The sequence below is a fragment of the Crotalus tigris genome, unplaced genomic scaffold, assembly GCF_016545835.1.
Source record: "Crotalus tigris isolate CLP2741 ecotype Arizona unplaced genomic scaffold, ASM1654583v1 scf7180000020665.8306, whole genome shotgun sequence".
Taxonomy (NCBI): domain Eukaryota; kingdom Metazoa; phylum Chordata; class Lepidosauria; order Squamata; family Viperidae; genus Crotalus; species Crotalus tigris.
The window spans coordinates 1-4,507 of record NW_024098128.1 but is presented as its reverse complement, the minus strand read 5'-3'; the positions used below and the strand labels follow the sequence as shown (position 1 = coordinate 4,507).

Below are 4,507 nucleotides of genomic sequence, written 5' to 3'. Positions count from 1 at the left end.
CGCATCAGCCCCCCAGCCCTTGCCAGTTGCCCTCCCTCTCCTCCCAAGGCGCAAGAAGTCGCATCAACCCCCCAGCCCTTGCCAGTTGCCCGCCCTCCCCTCCCAAGGCGCAAGCAGTCGCATCAGCCGCCCAGCCCTTGCCAGTTGCCCGCCCTCTCCTCCCAAGGCGCAAGCAGTCGCATCAGCCCCCCAGCCCTTGCCATTTGCCCGCCCTCCCCTCCCAAGGCGCAAAAAGTCGCATCAGCCCCCCAGCCCTTGTCAGTTGCCCTCCCTTCCCTCCCAAGGCGCAGTCGCATCAGCCCCCCAGCTCTTGCCATTTGCCCGCCCTCCCCTCCCAAGGCGCAAGCAGTCGCATCAGCCCCCCAGCCCTTCCATTTGCCCGCCCTCCTTCCCCAAGGCGAAGCAAGTCGCATCAGCCCCTAGCCCTGCCAGTTGTGCCCTCCCCTCCAAGGCGCAAGAAGTCGCCTCAGCCCCACAGCCTCTTGCATTTGCCCGACCACCTCCAAAGGCGCAAGCAGGTCGCATCAGCCCCCCAGCTCTCGCCATTTGCCAATGCCCCTCACAAGGGCAAAGCAGTCGCATCAGCCCCCAGATCTTAGCAGTTGCAAGTCATCCCATGCAAAAGGCGCCAAGCAGTTCGCATCAGCCCCTAGCCCTTGCAGTTGCTGCCCTTCCCCTTCCCACCAGCGCAAGAAGGTCGCATCAGCCCCCAGGCTCTTGCCAGTTGCCTGCCCTCCCCTCCCAAGGCGCAAGAAGTCGCATCAGCCCCCCAGCTCTTGCCATTTGCCCGCCCTCCCCTCCCAAGGCGCAAGCAGTCGCATCAGCCCCCCAGCTCTTGCCCTTTGCCCGCCCTCCCCTCCCAAGGCGCAAGCAGTCGCATCAGCCCCCCAGCCCTTGCCATTTGCCCGCCCTCCCCTCCCAAGGCGCAAAAAGTCGCATCAGCCCCCCAGCCCTTGCCAGTTGCCCTCCCTTCCCTCCCAAGGGGCAGTCGCATCAGCCCCCCAGCCCTTGCCATTTGCCCGCCTTCCCCTCCCAAGGCGCAAGCAGTCGCATCAGCCCCCCAGCCCTTGCCAGTTGCCCTCCCTCCCCTCCCAAGGTGCAAGCAGTCGCATCAGCCCCCCAGCCCTTGCCATTTACCTGCCCTCCCCTCCCAAGGCGCAAGCAGTCGCATCAGCCCCCCAGCCCTTGCCAGTTGCCCTCCCTCCCCTCCCAAGGCGCAAGAAGTCGCATCAACCCCCCAGCCCTTGCCAGTTGCCCGCCCTCCCCTCCCAAGGCGCAAGCAGTCGCATCAGCCCCCGAGCCCTTGCCAGTTGCCTGCCCCTCCCTCCCAAGGCGCAAGCAGTCGCATCAGCCCCCCCAGCCCTTGCCATTTACCCGCCCTCCCCTCCCAAGGCGCAAGAAGTCGCATCAACCCCCCAGCCCTTGCCAGTTGCCCTCCCTCCCCTCCCAAGGTGCAAGCAGTCGCATCAGCCCCCCAGCCCTTGCCATTTACCTGCCCTCCCCTCCCAAGGCGCAAGCAGTCGCATCAGCCCCCCCCCAGCCCTTGCCAGTGGGCCCTCCCTCCACCCCAAGGCGCAAGAAGAAGTCGCATCAACCCCCCAGCCATGCCAGTGCACGCCCTCCCATCAAAGGCGCAAGACGAAGTAGCATAAAAACCCCCAGCCCTTGCCGTTGCCCGCCCTCCCCTACCAAAGGCAGAAAGCAGTCGCATCAGCCCCCCAGCCCTGCAGTTGCACGCCCTCCACTACCAAGGCGCCAAGCAGTCCATCAGCCCCCCAGCTTGCATTGCCCGCCCTCACTTCCCAAGGCGCCAAAAGTCGCATCAGACCCCCAGCCCTTGCCAGTTGCCCTCCCTTCCCTCCTGCGCAGTCCACATCAGGCCCCCACAGCCCTTGCCATTGACCACGACCTCCACCTACCAAGGCGCAAGCAGTCGCATCAGCCCCCCAGCCCTTGCCAGTTGCCCGCCCTCCCCTCCCAAGGCGCAAGCATTCCCAGCAGCCACACTGCCCTTGATGTTTCCCTGTGCGCCGCCCCGCCTCCCCTTGGTAGGCATAAACTGCTCTGGTCTTGCTACTCCTCTTTTGTTTGAGCTGTCTTTGTGAAGCCCCCTTGAGATGCCCCTCCCTCCATCGTTTTATTTCTGGTTCTAAGAACCATCGCCATGGCTAGAATTACACCAGGCAGAAAACTATAAAATCTATTATCAATCACTGGCCACACTGGTCATTTAAAAGGGCCAATGAGGTTTTATTTCTGGTTCTAAGAACCATTGCCATGGCTAAAATTACACCAGGCAGAAAATTATAAAATCTGTTACCAAGCACTGGCCACACTGGTCATTTAAAAGGGCCAATGAGGTTTTCTTTCTGGTTCAAAGAACCATCGCCAGGGCTAAAATTACGCCAGGCAGAAAACTATAAAATCTATAATCCATCAACAGCCATGGCTAGGATTAAATAGGGCCACTGAGGAGGATTTTTTGGTTCTAATAACCATTGCCATGGCTAAATCTACAGCAGGCAAGAATGCTCTAAAATCTATCATGTAAAGGTGAGTTGTGATTGACTTGGTGAAGGGGCATTCTTGATGGAGATCATATTCGTTCTTGCATTCGGTTCCTCCTTCTTCCTTCAACGCCGCAGGCTGACAGCTGAGTCTTCTGTCTTCTAAGGTGGTGTAGAGTACATGCCTTGGAGATAAAAAAAGACCTAACATTACTTCAGCTGCCATTGGAGTTTTACTTCTAAGAATGCACAGTATGCAGTGCTTACTATTACTTCAGTTGCAGGTGTTACCTACCTAGGAAGGACCATCCAGTAGTGGAAGACCACCCACCTTCCCTCCATATCCTAAAACTTTGAAAAATACAAGTCCCAGCTAAACTTACCTCACAACGTAGCAGGCCACATCACCGCCGAAGGTCTTGAGCTGGAGACATTTTCATCCTCTCTTCTTTCTTCTTCGTTCTTTTCCTTCTTCCTCTGCCCATGTCCCTTTCAAGGAACATTGGCACCAGGTGCGCAATTGTTCCTCCACTCAATCTCAGAGATTCAAAAACTACAAAATCTTCTATAGATCAACGGCCACACCTAGCATTAAATAGGGCCGTTGAGGTTCTCTTTCTGGTTCTAAGAACCATTGCCAGGGCTAGAATTATGCCAGGCAGAAAACTATAAAATCTATTATCAATCACTGGCCACATACTGGTCATTTAAAGGGGCCAATGCGGTTTTCTTTCTGGTTCTAAGAACCATCGCCAGGGCTAGAATTATGCCAGGCAGAAAATTATAAAATCTATTATCAATCACTGGCCACATACTGGTCATTTAAAAGGGCCAGTGAAGTTTTATTTCTGGTTCTAAGAACATTGCCAGGGCTAAAATTACGCCAGGCAGAAAACTATAAAATCTATTACCAATCACTGGCCACATACTGGTCATTTAAAGGGGCCAATGAGGTTTTCTTTCTGGTTCTAAGAACCATCGCCAGGGCTAAATTTATGCCAGGCAGAAAATTATAAAATCTGTTACCAAGCACTGGCCACACACTGGTCATTTAAAAAAGCCAGTGAAGTTTTCTTTCTGGTTCTAAGAACCATTGCCAGGGCTAAAACTATGCCAGGCAGAAAACTATAAAATCTATAATCCATCAACAGCCATGGCTAGGATTAAATAGGGCCACTGAGGAGGTTTTTTTGGTTCTAATAACCATTGCCATGGCTAAATTTACAGCAGGCAAGAATGCTCTAAAATCTATCATGTAAAGGTGAGTTGTGATTGACTTGGTGAAGGGGCATTCTTGATGGAGATCATATTCATTTTTGATGGAGATCATATTCATTCTTGCGTTCCATTCCTTCTTTTTCCATCAATGCTGCAGGCTGACAGCTGAGTCTTCTGTCTTCTAAGGTGGTGTAGAGTTAACCAAAACCTAACATTACTTCAGCTGCCATTGGAGTTTTACTCCTAAGAATGCACAGTACGCAGTGCTCACTATTAGCTCAGTTGCAGATGTTACCTACTTAGGAAGGACCATCCACTTCCCTCCATACCCCAAAACTCTGAAGAATATAAGACTCGGCTAAACTTACCTCACAGCGTAGGAGGCCACATCACAGCCGAAAGACTTGAGCTGGAGACATTTTCATGCTCTCTACTTTCTTCTTTCTTCTTCTGCTTTTTCCTCAGTCGTGCCCAGCAAGCGTTGTCTCTTTCGAGGCACTTTTGGCAGAGATGTGCAATTCTTCCCCCACTCAGTCTGCAAAGCTAAAAAACCCTAACCTCCACGGCCATAGCTAATATGGCCGTTGAGGTTTTATTTCAGGTTCTAAAAACCATCGCCATGGCAAGAAAACAATACCGCAATCAAGGAACGGTCAAAGAAGCTAACAACAAATAGCACAACAAAGGACCTCCAAGACCATTTTCAACAACACTGAAAGAAGCTACTTGAACATAAACTGACAGCAAACCACACTCTCTTCTACTAGCACTGATGATGTTCT

General features: G+C 53.1%; 1 long non-coding RNA gene across 1 annotated transcript; it reads right to left on the bottom strand.

Annotated features, from left to right (window-relative positions):
* Positions 1 to 2,333: 2,333 nt before the first annotated feature.
* LOC120319367 lies at positions 2,334 to 4,493 on the bottom strand. The gene is made up of 3 exons (XR_005559743.1): positions 4,094 to 4,493; positions 2,891 to 3,906; positions 2,334 to 2,692 (listed from the first exon to the last, which is right to left on the bottom strand). It is a non-coding gene; the product is annotated as an uncharacterized LOC120319367 (long non-coding RNA).
* Positions 4,494 to 4,507: the final 14 nt, after the last annotated feature.